This window comes from Cervus elaphus, chromosome 10 (assembly GCF_910594005.1).
Source record: "Cervus elaphus chromosome 10, mCerEla1.1, whole genome shotgun sequence".
Taxonomy (NCBI): domain Eukaryota; kingdom Metazoa; phylum Chordata; class Mammalia; order Artiodactyla; family Cervidae; genus Cervus; species Cervus elaphus.
The window spans coordinates 30,333,073-30,357,670 of record NC_057824.1 but is presented as its reverse complement, the minus strand read 5'-3'; positions in this window follow the sequence as shown (position 1 = coordinate 30,357,670).

Here is a 24,598-nt window from a genome sequence, read left to right as displayed (position 1 = left end):
TCATATCTGTTAGAACAGCCATGATCCAAAACACAAGAAAAAACTCATATTTAAGATGATATGGAGGAAAGGGAACACTTGTACACTGTTGGTGGAAATGTAAGTTGGTGCAGCCACTATGGAAAACAGTACGGTATTTTCTCAAAAAATTGAAAATAGAACCACTATATGATCCAGCAATCCCTCTTCTGGGCATATATCTAAAGGAAATGAAATCACTATCTCAAAGAGCTATCTGCACTCCCATGTTCATTGAAGCATTATTCACAATAGCCAAGATGTGTAAACACATGTCCATCAACAGATGACAGATAAAGAAGATGTGGTAAATACACACACACACACACACACACACACATGCCCTGGTGGCTCAGGTGGAAAAGAATCCTCCTGCAATGCAGAAGATCCTGGTTCGATTCCTGGGTCGGGAAGATCCTCTGGAGAATGGATAGGCTACCCACTCCAGTATTCTTGGGGTTCACCGGTGGCTCAGACAGTAAAGAATCCCCTGCAATGCAGGAGACCTGGGTTTGATCCCTAGGTTGGGAAGATCCCCTGGAGTGAGGGCGTGGCAACCCGCTCCAGTTTTCTTGCCTGGAGAAACCCCATGGACAGAGGAGCCTGGCGGGCCACAATCCTGATATTTGGGACAACAGAGGTGGACCTTGAGGACATTATGCCAAGTGATATAAGTCAGACAAAGACAAATGCTGAATGAGTTCCATGATATGTGGAATCTAAAAAAAAGCTAAAGTCATAGAAAGAAAAAGTAGATAAGTGGTGGTTGAGGGAAATGTTAGGTGTTGGTCAAAAGGCATAAACTTCCAGTTATAAGATGAATAAGCTTTGAGTTGTAATATACAGCATGGTGACCATATGTCACAATACTGTGTTATGTTCTTGAAAGCTGCTATGTGAGCAGATCTTCAATGTTCTTGCCATCACCACCTCAACAAATAATTATGTGAGGTGAAGGATGTGTTAGCTAAATTTATCTTGGTAAATATTTTGTAACATATACATGTATCAAATCCTGTTGCACATCTTGCACTTATACAGTGTTATAAATATATCTCAATAAAACTGGGGAAAAATCCTCAATTCAGGGACCAACATATATCATTAATAGCAATGAAGATAATGATAACCACAGTAATGACTTTTGGAAACATCTTGTACATTAAGGTTAGTGATAATGTTGAAGCTCACTATGGACTGGGTCCTGATGAAATATTTCATTCATTAGCTCATTGGTCCTTCATAATGATCCTAGGGGTTAGGTACAAATGTTATCCCTATTTCCCAAATGGGAAAACTAAGGCCAAGAGAGGTTAAAGAATTCTCTTCAACAAAACTAGTAAAAGACAGAGCCTGGACTCAACCCAGGTTTGTCTGGTGCCAAAACTCACATTCAGAATCATTGCAATATGCTAAATCCATGTATTTCTCCTCATATTTTAAGAAACATGTCTTAAATTCTGATCATGGGCCAGTTCTTCTGCTGTTATAGTGTGTTCCTTTTAATATACAATTCTGAGAATATTTCTCTGTTGGTTTTCCCAGCCTCTTTGGACAAGCCATTTTAGCTTCTTTCTGTTCATAATCTCTTGGGAGAAGGGCTGATGTATTTGTAAAATTATGAGCAAACCCATCATTATCTACGGAAAATACCTGCCCCAGTGCATGCTGGGTTGAGCATTTTATAATATTCAAACTTCAATCATTGCATTCACTAAATGATAGCTTTCTCTGATCTAAGGGGAAACCTTACCTTTTTGTCTGCTGCAAATATACATGGTAAAAATGGATAGAGGCCAAGAGGCATATTATAACGTGAGAAAAGCATTTTTCTAGGACAGTAGAAAAAGAGTGATAATTTTAGAAATTGCCAAATAGGATAAGTGGGTGGCTTCCTTCTTTTCCATAACAGTTTTCCCTTCATCATCAGCTTAACTCTAAATTCTGGCGTAAACTCTACACGACACCGGCTGAAAGAAACAGGTTAAAAGAAATAGAAACAAACAGATAATTCAAAGGAAACAGAGGATTTCGCTGACTCTTACAAGTTAAATTTCTATCCAAAGATCATTTGCTTGCACCACACTCATAACTTTCCAGATTTTTGTTTACTTATGTATGAGAGAGAGGGGGGAAAAATGGAACAACCAGCTTAGCTAGGCTGAATCTAGCGATTAGTTAAATTACTCAGACATCCATTATTGAGAAACCTCGATTCCACTTGGGCTTGTTCAGTGCCGCCTGATAATAACTTTCTGCTTGACTGATGGCTACTAATTCTGACAGCAGTACATGAATGTCAATCACAAATGGAAATAGACACACAAACTCTAGTATCCATTAAGCCAGTCGCCATGATCGCATTCCCAAACGTGTGTTGATTCAAAATCTAGGCTAAAGAGATTTAGCTGCATTCTGGATGGGAAACATTTATGCTTTGGGCTTGCTGTTTGGGGCATGCAGAAGAGAATAGTGGAGGAAGGGAAGCGGAGGGGCCTCGGGGGATCAGGAGAGCTTCATGCCCTGCTGACAGGTGCAGAGAACAGACCCAGCATCTGTGGAAGGAGAGCTGAGGACTTAGAAACAAAGTGATAGGAAATTAAAGCACTAGAGATGGTTAAGAGGCTCAGGGAAACAGGCTGGGAAACTGATTGTATTGGTCTCAGTCGGGAGCTGGCTGCATCTCAAAATAAAGATAGGAGCCCACCAGTCTTCACTTTCTCCCTCTTCTCTGAGTCCATTGGTGCTGGTTTAGTCTTAAAGCATGGAAGGAGTCCTCACAGAGCCCAGCTACATGTCGTGCAGTGAAAATGAGCACTTAAAATGTAAACAGTTCTCCCAACCGCATGTGCTTCAGGCAAATGGGTTTGAAAGAGTTACACCCACTGTTCTCATGGAGTGCCTGCTCTGTAGGGTACCCCTGGGACCAACCAGGCTGGGGTTTTCACTTTCTGTTTTCTTTTTCAGAGAAGCAAACTGAGGTTTAGAGAGGACAAAGAATTTGGGTGACAGTCTAGTGTTATCAAGCAAATGGGTTCAAAACCTGGATCTGCCACTTGGCATATCACTGGGTGATTTGAGCCAGTTTACATCTCTGTAAGCCCCTGCTTGTTTTTCTGTAAATTAGGGATGAAGACAGGAATATTGATGTGATAGCATTTACTATTAAGACTTACTCGGAGAATGCATGTAGAATGCATTCTATTTATTTCATGTAGATTTATTGAGCACCTTCAATGTCCCAGATACTGTTCTAGGTGCAATATAACCTTGCTTTTTGCCCCTGGGTAACAAATATAGCTAATAGGGGTAATGGGTAACTTTTCTCCAAAATCTACTGGATGCCAAGGTCCCATTCTTATCTCTTAAACACATTTCATTTGATTGGACAGCAACCCTGAGAGGCAGGTACTATTTTTATCCCGATTTTGTAGATGAGGAAACTGAGGTTTGATGAATGGAATCATATAACATGCCCAAGGTCACACATATAGTGGGGGGAGGGGCTGCATTTGGATTCATTCAACTGACCCTTTTAGTAAATATTTGTTGAGCACCTACCGTTGTGTTAGAGGCAGGGAACACAACAACCAACAAACAGAACAAGTCCTAGTGGCGCCTATATTCTAGTTGAGAGGCAGCTAGCAGCTAATTGTTCAGTGATTTAGTTCTGACCGATGGCTTTTAGGAAGGAGATATGTGAGGGCAAAGAGTGGGATCTGACCTGGTTTTAGGGGGTGACATTTAAGCTGAGATCTGAAGGGCGAGCAGGATCCCTGAGCAAGACGGGGAAATGGAAAGAACGTTGCAAGCTGGAGGCCATTTTCATGGTATAGTTGCTTCTCACGCTCAACCTCAGTCTATTAAAAAAACAGTACTATATATAAAGTATTAGATAACTGACAAGAACCTACTATAGAGCCCAGGAAACTATACTTAGTATCTTGTAATAATCTATAATGGAAGAGAATGTAAAAGAGAATATATGTATAACTGAATAATTCTGCTATATACCTGAAAGTAACATTGTAAGTCAACTATATTTCAGTAAAATTTTTTAAAAAAGTAGTGTCGGCTCCAACTGCAGTTGTGGGAGACTCCCGGTCCATGTTTTCCCAGCTCAGTTAACAGCCCTGAGTCCCTGGCAGATGCCCTGTCTCTGTAAGAGGGGTTGACATCATTTCCCAGAATGAATCTTTTCCCTGAGTGAAGGTTTGCGATTGGCCCTTGGCAAATTGCAAGACGAAAGCCAGTGTATGTGTGTGTGTCTTGTAGCTATAAAAATGCCGTCTTCAACTGTATCTCTTAACCATCCCAATTCTAGCCCTTTTTCAGTGGGCAAGAAGTAAAGATGGCTGTTTTGAGTCACAGAGAATCTGAATAGCTCTTGGCAGTTAAACGTGAATGACCCCTCTACCTTCTTGACCACAAACAGAGGGACCCACTTGGCAAAGGGCTGAGGAACACCGAGTTGTCAAACCTGCCTGGGGGAGTGACAGGCTGCTTTCAGGATTTCTCTTTGAGGAGGAGGAGAGGACAGGCAGTCAACTCAGACCCAGAGGACTTCAAATTAAAAACGAGGAGGATGTGAGAATTCTTCCCACATTTTTTCCCCCATTTAATTCTATTTGAACATTTTGTGACTCTTGGCTCAGAACTAGAGGCTCAGTAGTTTAAAAGGTTTTTCCTCCCCATTCTCCCAGCCCTCTAGGAGCTCTTAATCTAATGCAGGAATAGCTGTGTTTAAACAAGCAACTTTATTATGAAGTAAACTGTGCTCAATGTCCACTGTAGTGCCTGCCCCACGGTGGTACCTAAAAAGGATTTGTTGAATGATTGAGTGTCTGCCTCCAGGAATGAATGAACGAATGAGTGAATGTCTGTGGAAAAGCACAGTGTGTGAAAGCAAAGCAAAACTTCAACATTGTTGAAATTTGCACTGAGAATGGGGGTTGGTGTCTATAGGATTTGACTGGATGAAGAACAAGAGGAAAAGGAAAGATATATGGAGTTGTGGGAAAATCTTGATGTTAAGGTTCAGGGACCTGATGTTAAGTTTGACTGTGTTTCTACCTGCCTTAGAATATTGTGGTGGTCGTATTGTATTCTTCTGTGCTGCTTGAACTTGAGTGTGGATTGGACCCACCTGGAAAGTTTTTTGAAACCCAGATTTGGGGACCCAGCCACATCTTCTGACATAGTAGGTCTGGGGTGGAACCTGTTTACTGAAAAAAATACCCCCTCTATCTAAATGTCATGTTTTATTTGGGGAACTTAGTGAGGACTTAAAGCCTGGGAGGCACCCTCTTAGAAAGCTCTGAGGAGCTGTTCCAAAGAGGTAAGGGAGGAGCCAAGACATATAGGGGTTTTTGCTGAAAAAAATATATACTAAAACAGTGAAAGGTGACTGCTAATCACACACAAAAAATAAACATCTCAAGTTAATGATTTTAGCATTTTTCTATGTGTAGGAAGATGCAAGAATCTTAGCTCATTGAAATTATTTCTTAGATACGCATTTTATCTAGAGCCAGTATCCAAAGCATGTGCATGCATGCGTGCAAGCTCAGTCATGTCCAACTTTTGTGACCCCATGGACAGTAGCCCGCCAGGCTCCTCTGTCCATGAAATTATCCAGCCAAGAATACTGGAGTGGGTTGCCATTTCCTCCTCCAGGGAATTTTCTCGACCCAAGGATCAAACCTGTGTCTCCTGCATCTCCTGAGTTGGCAGGCAGATTCTTTACCACTGAGCCACCTAGGAAGTTGCCATCCAAAGCATATGTTCCTGTTTTTCTACATTTTGGAATGGGGGGTTGGGAGGGTGGAAGGGGGGCAGCTGCAGTGGCTGATGGCTTGATGGCATTCCTTATTTACTGGAATGACAGGAGACATATTTTGTTTACTGGAGTAGCAGGCATTTTTTGTCCATAGCACCTCCTCTTTGTCATAAATTTGACTGAGACTTGGGAGGCATCTCTTGTCCAATTTGTCCCACAGCACTATGAATTCTCTTTGTTAGGTAAAGCCAAGAAATTGCCGTTTCTAGGCATTTCCCACGTGATAATGACAGTTCTGGTCCTGGGACTACTCTTTGATAACCACAGGCAGAAGCCTTAGAATAAGAGCTCTGGATTCAAACCAGCCAAGTTTAGGATTCCCAGATGAAAAACAAGATGCTCAGTTAAATTTGAATTTCACATAAACAACAAATGGTTTTTGAATATACACGTGTCTCATGCAAGAGAAATTCTGTATTTTTATAGGCTACATCTGCAACCCTATTGGGTTTAACTCCCAGCATTGTGGCTCTGGAGCCTTGTTATTTAGGGAAAGTCATTATGGGATTTGTGCTTCAGTATCTCCTTCTACAAAATGGGGATGGTAAGGATGCCACCTGTCTCCTAGAACGCTTGAGATGATGAAATGATCATGTAAGGACTTACCACAGAGCCATGCTTGTAGCAAGCTCTCAGTAAATGTCAGCTGTTATTATTCGCCATTAACCTCAGGTGAGTAACTTTTTAAGGGAAAAAAAAAATTGTGCAGAGTGCTTTGTGAAAGGATTCTATGATTCAGCCTTTTAAATTTTAAGTGAGAAAATATTTCTGTTCTTAGAAAAGGTCCTTTTAGCTGCCCCCTCCCAGTTCTGTAATAGTAGATTATAAAAAATGGATTGGCTGATTACATCTAGAAGCTCTCCTTCCAACAACTCCTACTCTGGCTCAGGGCAGGATTTGGCTGTCGTTTCTGTTGTGCATGAGTGGTAAATGTCTCAGGAGCTGGCAAAAGAGGGCTTCAGGGGCAGGGTTAATTCCTGCCTCTGGGGGATAGACACAGTGTCTACACAGTGCTAGGGAGAGAGGGAAAGAGATAGAGAGAAGAAATATGAAGATGCATTAAATGTAGATTCAATTTGAGTGTGACTCAGTCCCCTGGAATTAAACGTTTCCCCTCAATTATTCCAAATTTATATCTATCTGGTTAAGAACAATGGTCTTAGCATCACCAAAAAGCAACATTGGAAGTGGTCTTAGCTGTTACCCACTCCTATGGTTTCCATGAAAAAGTGTGTATATTTATTATGTATGTGCATGTTAATCAAAAGCTATGAAAAGCCTGAGATGCTGATTGCCCCTGTGCTGCATGGAATCCTGGTCCATTCTGGAAGCAGGAAAGCTGGTGAGTCTGGAAAGTCTGAAATGCTCATGGGTAGAATGAGTGATGTGGGGGGCCCAGTGTGGGACTAAAAACGTCTGGAGATTTCATTGGGCTTTGGTAAAATAAAGTCAACTAGATCAGCATTAGTATTTTCCAACCTGCGCGTTGTAACCTGTAAGTTTGTTAGCTACTCAGTCATGTCTGACTCTTTGTGACCCCATGGACGGTAGCCCGCCAGGCTCCTCTGTCCATGGGATTCTCCAGGCAAGAATACTGGAGTGGATTGTCACGCTCTCCTCCAAGGGATCTTCCTGATCCAGGGATCAAACCCACATCTCTAATGTCTCCTGCATTGGCAGGCAGGGTTTTTTACCACTAGCGCCCCCATGGAAAGCCCCTTGTTATATATACTGGCTAGCATTTACTGAGCATTTAATATAGGCAGGCCTGCTTCAAAGTACTTCCATTAATGAGCTCTTTTAACTCCTACAACATGCGGGAGATAAAATTATGTTCTCATCCTCATTTTCAGATAAGGAAATGGAACAGAACAATGTGAAGGGCTTTTGGAGTTTACACGGCTTGCCGAATTAGGATTCAAATTCAGAAATTCTGGTTCCAGATTCCTTAAGTCAGCACATCACAGTTTCCAAAGTCCGTTTTTGATGGTAAAGTATACACAACATAAAACTTGCCCTTTCAACCACTGGTAAGTGTAAAGCTCGGTGGCATTAGAGAAATTCACGTACGCACGAGTGTCACTACTATCACCGTCCACAGGTTTGACTCTATGTTTCTTCCTCTCCTCCACCCACCATGAACCTTCCATTTCTTTCCTGTCTCTATGAATCTACCTCTTGTATGCAGATATTTCATATAAATGGGATGATACAACGTGTGGTCTTTTGTATCTGGCTTCTTTTACTCACATGCGTGCTCAGTCGCTTTAGTCGTGTCTGACTCTGTGTGACCCCATGGACTGTAGCCCACCAGGTTGTCCAGGGATTCTCCAGGCAAGAAAACTGGAGTGGGTTGCCGTGCCCTCCTCCAGGGGATCTTCCTGACCCAGAGATTGAACCCGCATCTCTTACGTCTCCTGCACTGGCAGGCGGGTTCTTTACCACTAGTGCCATCTGGTAAGAAGTCCCTTCTTTTACCTAGTATGTCTTTACGCTTGTCTTGTACTAGTATTTCATTCATTTCATGGCTTATTAAATTTCAGTGTATGATTGTACCACATTCTGTTTATCCATTTCTGTTGATGGACACTTAGGTTGTCTCCACATGTTGACTCTTGTGAACTGTGCAACAAGGGATCCCAAGTTTCTTCACACAGATGGTGGAGAAGGTCACTGATAACAGAAAACTAAGATTGTTTTGGTTTCAGATATTGAGCCCTGTCATCTCATGGATTATTATCTCGTTTGATCTTCGTGACAACCGATGATGCTCGCCCATTTTTACACATATGAAGAAGAGAGAAAGTGAGTCACCTGGACAGGGTCATACAACCAACCAAAACACTTCATTCTCTGTCCCAGAGGAGAAAGTTATGTTTATCTGACGCAGCAGAACTCAACACCGGCTGTCTGCTGGAGTGGGGGCTGAACTTCATTCCCATTTGCACAAAATTCGTACTAAATTATGGTGGGGAAAATTCCCTCACTACTCATATTGCACTGTTTCCAGGTGCTATATTTAAGGATTTGTGAGGAAGAATATGGGAATAAAGAGTTTTCATTGTGCAAGAAGAAAGCTCTTTTTTATCCCTAATTTCCATCCCTTCTCTGTTTGGTGAGGCTTCCTTCAGTTTATTCATTCCTTCAGTGTGCCTGAGGGCCTACTATGTGCCAAACACTGCTCCAGGCATGGGATATGGCAGCGAGTAGGACAGATGGAGTCACTACCCCCAGGGACCAGTGGGAGAGTCCAGGTAATGAACAAATGAGCCAACACAGGAGCTCTACTCAGACACTGATAAGAGCAGAGAGTTACATTTTGCTCTGTATTTATTTTGATTTTACTTTACTTTTAAAATTGAAGTATAGTTACTGTGCAACATTATATGTTATAGATATACAAAAGAGTGATTCACAATTTTTAAAGGTTATCCTCCATTTATAGTTATTATTGGACTTCCTTGGTGGCTCAGATGGTGAAGAATCTGCCTATAATTCAGAAGATCTGGGTTTGATCCCTGGGTTGGGGAGATTCCCCTGGAGATGGTAATGGCAACCCACTCCAGTATTCTTGCCTGGAGAATTCCATGGACAGAGGAGTCTGGCGGGTTATAGTCCATGGGGTTGCAAAGAGTTGGACAAGACTGGGGACTAACTTATTGACTATGCCAAAGCCTTTGACTGTGTGGATCACAATAAACTGTGGGAAATTCTGAAAGAGATGGGCATACCAGACCACCTGACCTGCCTCTTGAGAAATCTGTATGCAGGTCAGGAAGCAACAGTTAGAACTGGACATGGAACAACAGACTGGTTTCAAATAGGAAAAGGAGTATGTCAAGGCTGTATAATGTCACCCTGCTTATTTAACTTATATGCAGAGTACATCATGAGAAACGCTGGGCTGGATGAAGCACAAGCTGGAATCAAGATTGCTGGGAGAAATATCAATAACCTCAGATATGCAGATGACACCACCCTTATGGCAGAAAGTGAAGAGGAACTAAAAAGCCTCTTGATGAAAGTGAAAGAGGAGAGTGAAAAAGTTGACTTAAAGCTCAACATTCAGAAAACAAAGATCATGGCATCTGGTCCCATCACTTCACAGCAAATAGATGGAGAAACAGTGGAAACAGTGTCAGACTTTATTTTTTGGGGCTCCAAAATCACTGCAGATGGTGATTGCAGCCGTGAAATTAAAAGACGCTTACTCTTTGGAAGAAAAGTTATGACCAACCTAGACAGCATATTAAAAAGCAGAGGCATTACTTGCCAACAAAGGTCCATCTAGTCAAGGCTATGTTTTTCCAGTAGTCATGTATAGATGTGAGAATTGGACTATAAAGAAAGCTGAGAGCTGAAGAATTGATGCTTTTGAACTGTGGTGTTGGAGAAGACTTTTCAGAGTTCCTAGGACTGCAAGGAGATCCAACCAGTCCATCCTAAAGGAAATCAGTCCTGAATATTCATTGGAAGGACTGATGTTGAAGCTGAAACTTCAATACTTTGGCCACCTAATGCGAAGAGCTGACTCATTTGAAAAGACCCTGATGCTGGGAAAGACTGAAGGTGGGAGGAGAAGGGAATGACAGAGGATGAGATGGTTGGATGGCATCACTGACTCAACAGACATGAGATTGAGTAAGCTCTGGGTGTTGGTGATGGACAGGGAGGCCTGGCATGCTGCAATCCATGGGGTCGCAAAGAGTTGGACATGGCTGAGCAGCTGAACTGAACTGAGGGACTAACACTTTCACTTTTCATAGTTATTATGAAATATTGGCCATATTACTTGCATATACATTGTACAATGTATCCTTGTAGCTTGTTTTATACCTAATCCTTTGTACCTCTTAATCCTCTACTCTGCCATTACCTCCCTGCTTCGTTCTCCCCACCTGTAACCACTAGTTTGTTCTCTATTCCTATGTCTGTTCTTTATGTTATAGTCACTAGTTTGTTGTATTTTTTAGATTCCACATGTAAGTAATATCACAGAGCATTTGTCTTCTCTGTCTGGCTTATTTCACTTAGCCTAATGTCCTCCAAGTCCAACCATGTTGCTGCAAATGGGAAAATTTTATTTTTTTTTAAAGGCTGAGAAGTGTCCCATGGTATATACACTACATCTTCTTCATCCACTCATCTTCTGATGGACACTTGGGTTGCTTCCATATCTTGTCAGTTGTAAATAATGCTGTGAACATTGGGGTTCATGTATCTTTTTGAATTAGTGTTTTTGTTTTTCTCAGATATATACCCAGGAGTGGAATTGCTAGGTCACAAGTACACCTTGCTATTTAAACTTCTCTATAGAGTTTAATGGGCTTCCCTGGTGGCTCAGAGGATAGAGTTTAATGATAAAAATCTATCTATAAAAGAGGGTTCTGAGCTCTAAGGCTGGTGAGAAATCCTAACTCCCTCAGCTTTCAAACTCACCATGTTTCCAGAAATGATAATGAATTTACTGAAAGAAATTGAAAATAGCCTCTTCATTGATCCTTGGGGTCCCTTTGGTGGGAGGAACAGAGCCTGAAGAGGACCTGTTCACACCCTGCTTTTTTCACTCACTTTTCTGGAGTGCTGCTGGTTTAGGAAAACACTTTCAGGGTTCGAGGTTATCTTCTAAATCAAGAATTAGCAGACTTTCTTTCTAAAGGGTCCAATAGTAAGTAGATTAGTCTTTGCAGGTCATATAGTCTCCGCTGCCATTATAACATGAAAGCAGCCAGTGGCAATACACAAACGCATGGACATGGCTGTGTTGTAATGAAATTTTATTTATAGGCCTTAAAATTAAATTTCACATAATTTTCATGTGTCAGGAAAATTGTTTAAAAATTGTTTTTCCAATCACATAAAAATGTAAAAACCATTCTTAGCTAGTGGGTGGAGGTCTGGCTTTGGCCTGGGGGCCATTAGACCGTTGACCCCTGCTCTGTAGCATCCGTCATAAGGGATCCTCTAGCCTCTGAACATCCCGTGTTCTACTGCAGTCAACTGACTACATCTTAAGGGAAATGAGTCCATTTTCAGAAAGGTGTTGTTTTTAGAAAATATCAGTCTTGTATTGAGTAGAAATATGCCTTCTTGAATCATTCATTCAACAAAAATTAAAAAAAAAAAAAAAGTAGGAAATTCCCTGGCGGTCCAGTAGTTAGGATTCCAGGCTTTCACTGCCAAGGGCTCAGGTTTGGTTCCTGATAGAGAAGTATGTTCCCACAAGCTGCACAGCACAGCCAAAAAAAAAAAAAAAATTGACTCAATCTGATGGAAGTTTTAGAATATGCATGAAGCTAGAGAGAATAGTAGAATGAATCTCCTCACACCCATCCCCCATCTCCCGGCTGTGCAGTTATTAACATGTGTCCAATCTTGTTGCATCTTCCAGCCTCACTCGCTCTACTGTCTTCCATGATCCTTCTAAAGAAAATCCCAGAAATCACACCACTTCATCAGCTAATCATTCAGTATACACCTCTGAGAGAAAAGGACTGAAAAATCTTACCAAGGTGCCGTGATAAGAATTCAAAAATTAACCCTTGTTTCTTAATATCATTTATATCTGGTCAGTGCCCAAGTTTCTCCTACTTGTTTTCCTTCTGGTTGATTTGTTTAAATCCAGACCAAAATAAAGTCTATGTGTTACATTTGGTAAACCTCTTAAGTCTCTTTTTAAAACAGGCTTATTGAAGCATAATTGGCACAATATACTACACATACTTGAAGTGTACAGTTTGATGAGCTTTGACATATGTATGTAACCATGAAAACATCACCACAGTTTAGACTGAGTGCTCCTCTCACCCTCTAAATTTCTTTGTTCCTCTTTCTAATCTCCCCTTGGCTGGTCCCCACCGCAGCCACCACCCTCTGCTAATTTGCTGTCTGTCTTTATAGATTAGTTTATATTATCTAGAACTTTATATAAATGGAATCATACAGCATGTACACTTTTTTGTGTAGTTTCTTTCACACGCATGATTAGCTTGAGATTAATCCATGTTGTCGGGAGTATCGATAGTTTATTCCTCTGTTGTTGTTGACTAGCATTCTATTGGCTGAGGCGCACCATGATTTATTTGCCCACTCACCTATTGATGAACATTTGAGTTGTTTCCAGTATTTGTCTATTTCAAGTAAAGTTGTGAAAAGAATGAAAGATGAGCCACAGAGAGGGTGAGAAAATATTTGCAAAGCATGTATTCAGAAAAAGACTTGTACCGCAGAAGTGAAAGTGAAAGTATTAGCCACTCAGTCGTGTCCCACTCTTTGCAACCCCATGAACTATAGCCCACCAGGCTTCTCTGACCATGGAATTCTCCAGGCAAGAATACTGGAGTGGGTTGCTGTTCCCTTCTCCAGGGGATCTTCCTGTCCCAGGGACTGAACTCAGATCTCCTGCATTGCAGGTAGATTCTTTATCATCTGAGCCACCAGGGAAGTCCAAGACTGGCACTTTCTGGGCCCACAGAAAAGATTTGAATAATATGAAAATATGAAATATTTCATATGAAAATATTTGAATAATAAGAAAACAACCCAAGTGGAAAAGGAAAATAAATTTACACAGCCATTTCATCAAAGAAGATATACAGATGACAAACAAGCACATGAAAGATATTCAGTATCATTATTTGGAGAAAATGCATATTAAAACCAGAAATGAGGTATCTCTGCATACATATTAGAATGGCTAAAGTCAAAAGGCCTGACCTACCAAGTATGGGCAAGGATGGGGAGCAATTAGAACCCTCATATACTATCTGTGGGATGTCAAATGGTGCAGCTGCATTGGAAAACACTGGGCTGTTTCTTAAAAAGTTAAATATATGCTGTTGTAGGCAGCATAGTTCCCTCCCCACACTCCACCAGATGACCTCATGCTAATTCCTGGAACCTGTCAGTATGTTACCTTATATAGGAAAAGGAACTTTGCAGATATGTTTAAGAATCTTGAGATGGGGAAAATTATCCTGGATTATCTGGGAAGCCCAAGGGTCCTTATAAGAGAGAGGATAGTGGGTCAGAGAGAGAAATGTAAAGATGCTACAGTGTTGGCTTTGAAGAGGAGACAGGAATACAAGTAGCTTCTAGAAGCTGGAAAAAGCAAGAGAGTGGATTCTTTCCTAGGACCTACAAATGATCTGCTGACACTTCAATGTTAGCCCAGGAAAATTCATTCCATACTTCTGATCTCCAGAACTGTAAGATAATAACTTCGGGTTGTTTTAAGCCACTAAGTGTGTGGTAATTTTTTACAACAGCCGCAGCAAACTAATTCATACAAACCTACATATAATCCAGCCATTCCATTTCAGGCTATTTACCCAAGACAAAAGAAAACATATGTACATTTGTATACACATGTTCTTAAGTTTTTTTAAATCTGTGAGAGTTGCCTCTCTCTCTTTGGCTTGCCGTTTATAACAAACATTCAGGGCCTACCACTTTCCTGATCCTACTCTTTAGGAATACAAAGTAAATAACACTTTTATCTTTCCTTATGGGGTACATAATAGGTGCTTCCAGGCCTTGGAGTTCTCTCACTGGCTTCTGGTTTAAACAAATTCTGTTCTCTCTTTTTCTCTCCCACTATTTAGAAATTAAGGTATAGTTGATTTACTATGTTATATTAATTTCAGGTGTATAGCATAGCAGTTTAGTAATTTATAGATTATACTCTATTAAAAGTTATTACAAAATAATGCCTATGTTTCCCTGCATGTGCTAAGTTGCTTCAGTCATGTCTGACTTTTTGTGACCCCATGGACTGTAGCCCACCAGGCTCCTCTGTCCTTGGGATTTCCCAGGCAAGAATACTGGAGTGGGTTGCCATGCCCTCCTCCAGGGGATCTTCCGGACCCAGGGATTGAACCCACACCTCTTTGGTCTCCTGCACTGGCAGGCAGGTTCTTTACCACTAGCACCACCTGGGAAGCCCGTGTTGTAAAATAGATGAGCGGTGTTTCCCTGTTGCTTATCTATTTTATACATAATAGTTTGTAACTCGTAATCCCATACACCTACTCCTCCCGCCACCTCCTTCTCCCCGCTGGAAACCACTAGTCTATTTTCTACATCTGTGGGTCTGTTTCTATTTTGCTATATACATCTGTTTGTTTTACTTTACAGCTTCCACATGTAAGTGATATCATATGGTATTTGTCTTTCTCTGACTTATTTCACTAAACATAATAATCTCTAGGTCCGTCCATGTTACTGCAGACAGCATTCTTTTTATGGCTGAGTGATATACCGTTGTACATACACCACATCTTCTTTATCCATTCATCTGTTGATGGGCACTTGGGTTGCTTCCAGACCTTGACTCTTGTAATCAGTGCCACTGTGGGCATTGGGGTCTATTATCTTTAGATTCGTTTTTCCACACAGTCTTCATCTGATTGTGTGGACGCCTCTGATGAAGTGCTGTAATCCTGAGACTCGTACTCAGAACCCTGGGGTGGTTTCTTGGGGTGCTCAGGGTAATTCAGGATAGGATGTGTAGTGAACATCTGTTGTTTTCCCTTCTCAGCATCCTTCAACTTCTTTGGATAAACACACCTCAGGTTTCACTCGGGGCACCATTCTTCCTCTCTTTCTAGACCACGTGGCTTTGTTGTGACTTGACTGACCTCACTCTTTGGTAACGAGGCAGCATGTGTCCTGGGCTTGTCCTTCACCTGGACAGAGGGATTGTTCAGGAAAGGGCACTTGGCCTAAGCTGGTCCTAAGCTGGGTCACCATGGAAATACTTGAGCTGTCAGATCACTTGTCTATGGGTTTCTGGTGAAAGTGAAATCAAGGAAAAGGGAATCAGGTTATCTTCAAGGATGTTAATTCATGCCAGGAGGATGAGATGGCAGGGACTCAGTCTCGAGAGACCCCGATGATGTGTTTCTCACTTGAGGACATTTGTGAAGATATCTGGGACGAGCCTGGCAATGTCAGTGGCTTCGTTCATGTATTTGATCAGTGCACAGAGACACGTCGGCCTCAGTGTGTTACTTAGCTGGGCTCCTGGTGATGGTTGGAATCGGCTTTCACCTATGCTTAGATTTCCAAGCTGTTTGATTGTGATTGTACTTTACCTATCCTTCTATCCTTTTTCTCCTTTGAAAGGAGGTCTTCCTGCCTAATTCAGACCACCGTCCAAGCCCTGCTCAGCTTCTCCTTTTCCGCTGAGAGTCCTCTGGCTCTTTCACCTCTCATGGCTTCCTCAGTCTTCTAGCCAAACTACAGCTAAAGACAAAATTATGGTAAATGCTTATTTCTGACTATTCCTGATCTTTCTAACCACATTTCCGGAACTTTAAGGTCAGATGTACCTCTTGTTTGTGTAGAGATCCTGGCAGTCCTTTCATAAATATTTACCATGTACTGAAGTTTGCAGGTAGACAAGGTCCCTGTCTTCACAGAGGTTGTGATACAGTGGCTGGAAGAAAAAAAATCAATAGACAAATAAATAACAATATGTCATATAATGATGAAAATCAAACAAGGTAGTGGTATAACAAGTGATGGGAGGAGGGACCACACTAATATATTGTGAAGACGGCTGCTTCGAAAAGGTGGCATTTGAATGGACACTTAACCAATAGATTTACTTCTCTTTTTTTTTATTTTAGCTTGGTGGTTTGTGGCAAAAACAGTGGCTAGAAGAATCTCTAACTTCCTTTCTTCTTGTGCTTTTGCCAAATTCCATCTAAATATCCTGAAATGATCCAACAAAGTGTGACAGACAGCCTGGAAGGGTCCCCTAAAGACCACCACATCTTGGTCTTCATGCCATGGTATAGTTCCTACCTACTGATTTTCTTCTGACAAATCGAGTATGGCAGAAATGGTAGGATATCATTTCCAAGTCTGGTTTATAAAATGACTGTAGCTTCATCTTGGTCTCTCTCTCTCATCACTCACTCCATGTGAAGCCAGCTCCCCTCTTAGGGGTCAGCTCTACATTTGAGATCCACACGGCAAGCACTGTGGGCTGTGATCTGCTAAAATCCACCTGAATGACCTTGGACATGGACTCACCAGAAGCTGAGTCTTCAGGTGAAACTGCTGCCCTGGCAGACAGCTTGAGTCAGAGGTGCTCAGCCAGGATACTATTCAGGTTTCTGAGAAACAGCAACCATGAGGTGATAAATATCTGTTGTTTTAAGCCATTAAGTTTTAGGTAGTTTGTGATGCAGTGATAGGTAATAAATAATCAAACAGGTGTGATCATCTATGGGTCAGTCTGAATTTGCCTCTCTCTACTGATGGGTGGGGCAGATACCATTGTATCCAGGCAAATATTCTTCATCAGACTAAGTAGCCATTCTAAGGAACCCCTATGATGGCCTTTCAATACTTTTCACACCTTGTTGTTTACTTAGGGTACTATTTATATTACGGGACTATAAGCTTCACAATAAACTTGAATGTTTTATTTCTTTTCTTACTCCCAGTACTTCATTATCATAGTTAACATGCTGAGAATTGAGAATGCTTTTTTTACTTCTATGAAAACTCTATGAGAAAAAGTATTATATCATCATTTTGTAGATGCAAAACCAAGACAGAAAACAGTTAAGTTGTCTAAACTGATGCTACATGTAATTAGAGGAGGCAGGCTTTGAACCCAGGCAGTGGGCTTCAGTGTGTATATGCTCAGTAGTATCAGTCATGTCTGACTCTTTGAGAGGCTATGGACTGTAGCCCGCCAGGCTCCTCTCTTCATGGGGATTCTCCAGGGATGAATACTGGAGTGGGTTGCCACGCCCTCCTTCAGGGGATCTTCTTGACCCAGGGATCTAACTCGAGTCTCTTACATCTCCTGCATTGACTGGAGGGTTCTTTATCACTAGCACCACCTGGGAAGCCCCCATGGCTTCAGAGTTCTTAACAAGCATTTGTGTTTAAGTAAGGAAAAGAAACTGACCTGTGACTTCTGAGTACTGTCCCTGGGAGCTAGATACCTTTATTTATTTTTTTGTTGGTGTCTATAGCCCTTTGAGTATTATTTATTGTCAATATGCATGCAGGCTAAGTCACTTCAGTTGTGTTCAACTCTGTGAACCTATGAACTATAACCTACCAGGCTTCTCTCTCCATAGAATTCTCCGGGGAAGAATACTGGAGTGGGTTGCCATTTCCTCCTGCAGGGGATCTTTCTGACCCAGGGATCAAACCCACCTCTCTTATGTCTCCAGCATTGGAAGGCAGGTTCTTTACTATTAGCACCACCTGGGAAGCCCTGTTGTCAGCATCATACAGTCCAATCTTGTTGGGCCATTAGTGCTTATTCTAGAAGCATCCTATGCCCCTTTCCATCTTTCTGTTCATTTTGCTAAGCTCATCACAGAAGGCTAGGCTTTCCTCTATCTTTCAGAGTTGTTTATATTTTAAGATACTCTCTTCACCAGGCATGCCAATATGTGAATTGCAAGCAAGGCCTCTCAGAGGCAAATTTTCGAACAATTATCACTTTAGGGTATCAGGTAACAGCAAACTTCTCTGTAAACAAGTCAGAAGGTCCCATAGCAAAAATCTTTAAGCTCGTCATTTTATTGAAGTCTCTTAAGGGGCCTCTCTGGCTCTGGGTTGCCACACTGAGATATTTCAAACGCAGACTCTCATCACTTTGGTTGCTGAGGCCCAGACTTCAGAACAGATAATGTGGTTTCATGCCAGTTCTGTAGGAATGTGCCTGGAAAAGGATGATTATATTTTTTTAAAAAAAGAAATGGCATCCCGCACCCCCTGCTGTGGCTTAATTTGGGTTGTGATGTAAAAGAGAAGTATGGAAGAAAACTTTCAATAAAAAAATTTGACTCACTCTCTATAATGTCATCTGGGCTTGGTTTGGCCTTGATGAATTCAGCACTCTAAAGGGTATGTCAACACAGTAAATTTTATGCCCTCAATAAAACTTGTGAGTGAGCTCAGTGAGAAATTCCAAGGTCTGGGAAGGCAATTAACGTTTGAAATATATATTGAGTTGTTTACAGCAACATTTTATGTGGCCACAGAGCTGTACCCTGGGATGTCATGAGGGAAGAATTTCCCTAGGAAATGCAAGGTTTGCTTTTCAAATAACATTGACATGTCAGATTGCTCCCTGAATATAGAGGAATGTAACCACATCATGCCATTATCCTTGTTTTTCATCCCAACTGGCCATAATCTCCTGGAGGGTGTTGTTAATGTTTTAGCAACTTAATTTTATTGGACCTTTTGTATTACTGTTGTAGTTCTGTATGTGTGGGGAGTGTTTTCTTAACTGACTTGACTTGAGTTCAAGCCCCAGCCCTATCTCTTAGTCAATGTGTGACCTTATATGAGTCATATTACCTCTCAACTTCACTTTCTGCCGTGAGAATTAAATAAAACAGCATAATATACTCTGTTAATTATAAGATACAGCATAAGATACCCTGTTAATTATAATGTGATTTGTGATTTAGGAAATTACTATACTTCGTGTAGGATCAACAAGCTCTTTCTGAGGATGGCACGCAGAATGAGGGAAGTTCTAAAAATAGAAGTTGTATGGATTAGTTGTGTCAATGCTGTGTGACAAACACCCTCAGAATCTCATTGGTTTACAAGAGTATTTTTAAATTATGTATTATTTTATTTTATACATTTATGTATTTTTATTTACTCATTTGGCCCATTGGTTTGTGGCGTGGCTGAGACAGCTCTACTTTAGGATGCAAACTGAGTTTAGGTATACTCTACATGGATGATGATGAAAACAGTGCAAGAAGGGTGATCAGAAACACAGGATGCTTCTAAGTCCCAGGTCCTAAACTTGTACATATTTGCCCACATTCCACTGGTCAAAGCTAGTCACATTACCAGTCTACTTTCACTACAGCTGAGAAATATACTTCTTTGACAGTGACCCATTTCAAGAGAGAAGGGAGACTTGGGCAAATATAATATCATCTACCAGTGGAGAAGAAGTGGAAACAGTGAAAGATTTTTATTTTCTTGGGCTCCAAAATCACTGCTGATGGTGACTGCAGCCATGAAATTAAAAGACACTTGCTCCTTGGAAGAAAAGCTATGACAAACCTAGACAATGTATTATAAAGCAGAGACATCACTTTGCTGATAAATGTCCCATAGTCAAAGCTATGGTTTTTCCAGAAGTCATGTATGGATGTGAGAGTTGGACCATAAGGAGGGCTGAGCACTGAAGAATTGATGCTTTCGAATTGTGGTGCTGGAGAAGATTCTTGAAAGTCCCTTGGACAGCAAGGAGATCAAACCAGTCAATCCTAAAGGAAATCAACCCTGAATATTCACTGGAAGGACTGATGTTGAAACTGAAGCTCCAATACTTTGGCCAGCTGATGTAAAGAGCCAACTCATTAGAAAAGACCCTGATGCTGGGAAATATTGAGGACAGGAGGAGAAAGGGGTGACAGAGGATGAGATGGTTGGATGGCATCACTGACTCAATGGACATGAGTTTGAGCAATCTCCAGGAGATAGTGAAAGACGGGGAAGCCTTTAGTCAGACAGAACTTAGTGACTGAACAACAACAAAGAAATAAGAATCTGAGGTCATTAATATAAACAAAAGACATCAAAGAAACGTTTTCTCTCTTTTATGTTAAAGTCTCAAATAACTTGAATTGACCTTCTATTCTACAATCCAAATAAGGATTTGTATTTGATGAAAGTATAAATCCTGTTTCCATCAATGACTTATTTTTTCTTTCAGGAAGTCTTGTATTTTTTATTCAAGTTCTCTGAAAACTCTTTGGCTAACTGTGAAACGTCGATTTCATCAGTTCATCTTAAATGTCAATGACCAGTCAAGAGAGTGAAAGAATTAAATATTCACTCAGTTATTCGAATCAAGTGACAGGACACTGTGCATGAGACCAGGAATCAGGACAAAACCCAAGGTTCAGGTTCCAGCTCTGTCACTAAATCTGGGCAAGTCTACGATGTTCTCTCGGGATAAGCTAGGAGAGAAGAAGTGGGGAAGCTCTGGGGCAGATCATTTTATGATGCTGACTCTTCTCATTAATGTCTCCATGCAGAAGTCATTGTCTAAATAAGCATTCCTTTCCAACCGCAATCTAACCAACCATTTTGCCTAAAAGTTGGCAGATGTGACTTGCCCCAGGGTGTGAAGATCTTAAGGAGGATCTTTTAAATGCAGTGTTTAAAAAAACCTATAACAATTATGCAGGGGTTTTTTAAAGTTCATATAACAATTTTGCTGCTTTTTGCTCATTAAATATTTCTGTTTTTCTCATTGTTGATCCAGTAATTTCACTTCTGAGGAAATAATCAGAGATAAGGAAAGAGGTTTATGTACCAAAATGTTCACTGGGACACTTAAAAAAAAATTAAAGTGAAAAATTGGGCAGAACCTAAATGTGTAATAATAAGGGACTGATTGGGTAAATTATTGTAAATCTACTTAATGGACTATAATGCAGATGTTAAAGTAATGTTTTAAACAATTTTAATGACTTGAGAACATTCTCATGATATAATATTAGATGAAATATGTAAAATAAGAAAACCATAATATTGTATAACCATCAATTCTTTAAAAATGCACACAATAAGATTATAAGGAAATTCAGAAAAATGTGAATAGTGGTTTCTCGAGATTGTGAGATTGTTAGCATTCTTCATCCCCTTCATTATATTTTCCAATGTTTTCTGGTTTGGGCAACACACATTACATCTTAATTTTTTTTTCATTTTTATCAAAGTAGTACATGTACATGGTTAAAAAGCAAAAAATCTTAAAAGGCCAGGAGTGAATAGATCAAGTCTAGCTTCTCAGAAATTACAGTTCATTCTTTCTCAGCTATTTCTTTGGGTATTTCCTTCCATATGTTTATTTAATATGCTTCTCTCTCTATTACTGGAATAATGAGTTTTATTTATTTATTTTTTTTTTAAGTATTCTCACATCTTAGTTTGTTTTAGAAATTCCCTATTGGCTTCTGATTATGTTGGTTGAAAGTTTAGCTCTTTTCAGTAAACTTCACCACTTTCTCTTGCCACGCTTCATTGTCCGAATTTACTATGTTTCAGTTTAGTTATATCAAAATACTTGGTTAAATCAATAATAATATTTTTGTCATTATGTTATTGTTGTTCAGTCACTCAGTTGTGTCCAACTCTTTGTGACTCCATGGACCGCAGCACGTCAAGTTTCCTTGTCCTTCACTGTCTCCCGGAGTTTGCCCTAACTCATGTCCACTGAGTCAATGATGCCATCCAACCATCTCATCCTCTGTCTTTCCCTTCTCCTTCTGTCTTCAATCTTTCCCAGCATCAGGGTCTTTTCCAATGAGTCGTTCTTTGCATCAGGTAGTCAAAGTATTGGAGCTTCAGCTTCAGCACCAGTCCTTTCAATGAATATTTAGAATTGTTTTTCTTTAGGATTGACTCATTTGAGTCCAAAGGACTCTCAAGAGTCTTCTCCAGCACCACAGTTCAAAAGCATCAATTCTTGGGTGCTCAATCTTCTTTACGGTCCAACTCTTACATCTATCTGTACATGACTACTGGAAAAATCATGGCTTTGATTATAAGACATTTGTCGGCAAAGCAATATCTGTTTTTTAATACACTGTCTAGGTTTGTAATAGGTTTTCTTTCAAGGAGCAAATGTCTTTTAATTTCATGGCTGCATTCACCATCCACAGTGATTTTGGAGCCCAAGAAAATTAAGTCTGTCAGTGTTTCCATTTTTTCCCCATCTATTTGCCAGAAGTAATGGGACCAGATGCCATGATCTTTGTTTTTTGAATGTTGAGTTTTAAGCCAGCTTTTTCCCTCTCCTCTTTCACCTTCATCAAGAGTCTCTTTAGTTCTTCTTCACTTTCTACCATTAAGGAGGTGTCATCTGCATATCTGAGATTATTGATGTATCTCCCAGCAATCTTGATTCCAGCTTGAGCTTCATCCAGCCTATTTGTCATTATGACTATGTAAATTTTGTTTATGACATATAAATTTAGTTTTCTCTGTATGTATTTCTCTTTTATTCTGAATTTCCCCACTACTTGGTTAATAGCAGTCAATGATTTTCCAAATATACAGACACGGTTGTCCACATTCTATAGGTTCTGTCTTCTTTCTGTGATGATCAGCATGTCCCTGATCACTCCCATTGGATGACTCAGTCCTAAAGTCCATAGCTCAAGGGTCTGGGACTTACTATCCCTGGTCTGCCATGTTGGATCCCTCAGATCCTGTTTCTTCCTCTTCCTTTATTTACTCTCTCCTTTTGGTGGAGTACATCCATCCAGTAGCTTCCCAAGAAAGAGTGCATTTTGGGTTCATCTATGTCTAAAAATGCCTCTTGAAGAATTTTCTCTCAGACATTTGAAGAACTTTCCATCTCCTAGCACTCACTGCTGCTGTCTAGAAGTGATGTGTTTCTAGGTCCTGAGCCATCAGGATGCAGGCTCGGTAGGACAGAGAGGAACAGAAGGACCCTGGAGCAAGAGTCTGGCTGGAAGGAAGATGATGACCAGAGAGAGAAGAACCATAGAAATTCAGTGAATCACAGAGGTCAGACTCCAGCGTTAAGGATGAAAGAAACAGTCAGGGAAGGCTATGAAGCAGACAAGGAATGGAGCTCAGAGAAGCCAGCTCAGGGATGCCCCACAGTTCCTGCCGCCTGGGTTCAGAGTTCAAACTGTCACAGAAGCAGAAACTTCTAGGTGGTTGGACAGCTGAGGTGAACTCTGATCTGAAGAGCAGCTCTGGGCTCAGGTTTTCACTCTTTGCTGGACACGGGCCTGTCTTCTGCTGGTTGCTCCCAGAGGGAATTCAGAAGACTTTGGTGAAACTACTTCTGATGCAGACAGAAACAGGTAGAGCTCCTGGGAGCCAGGCAGAGGTTCAGAACTTGATCTTGATATTAACAAAAGTACTCTACATCCCTCACTCTTTCCAGCAACCTTTCCTTAAATTCTGTTTGGAGGAAAAAAAAAAATACCCCCTGGCTTTAGACACAAGACTTCCTGCAACTTTCAGATCAGAGCCATCAGCATAGTCAGCTCTGCAGGGTTGCTGATGGCAAGGGTTATATACACCCAGAAATCACTATTGTGATCTCCATTTAAACAGCAGTGCCCCCCAGAACCTGTCCGTCTGGCCTAATTCTCACAGTGACATACAGGGGAGACAGACTTATAAATAGGTTTGGGTCTGAGGTCGCATGTGGTTTTCATGCTGAAAGTGATTTTGGTGGAAAGGAAACAGCTTAAAACCTCCTGATGTTTTTTATTGTCTTCAAACAGCCTAAACCAGACATGCAGGAAATACAAGCCCCCTTTTTAAAGCACTGACCTTCTTTCAAATTAGTTTCCCCAGAAGTTTAAACAAGGAATCAATGGGAAAAGAAAATGATTTGGGATCACCATTGAATGGTGGGCAGATTTTCAAAGCGTTTTATTGTCTTGCAGGAGTGGATACGCTTGACTGGAGCTGGTGGCTGTCTGCCAGGGAGGATTTCAAGCTAGAGAACTAAGCACTTCTCTCTTTCTAGGGTTTCATCCACAGTAATGTGTAATTTTTTTTTTTTTTTTTTGCCACAGTCATTGCCACCCTTTATAAGATGAGGTGATGATATAGTGTTTAAAGTAGACTTGCAAATAAGTTATTGGCCCACAGAAGAGACTTTTTGTTAACCAGTCCCAGCTTCTTTTTAGGATAAACCCAGGTACCAAGATAAAATGAAGGTAAATGAAGCAG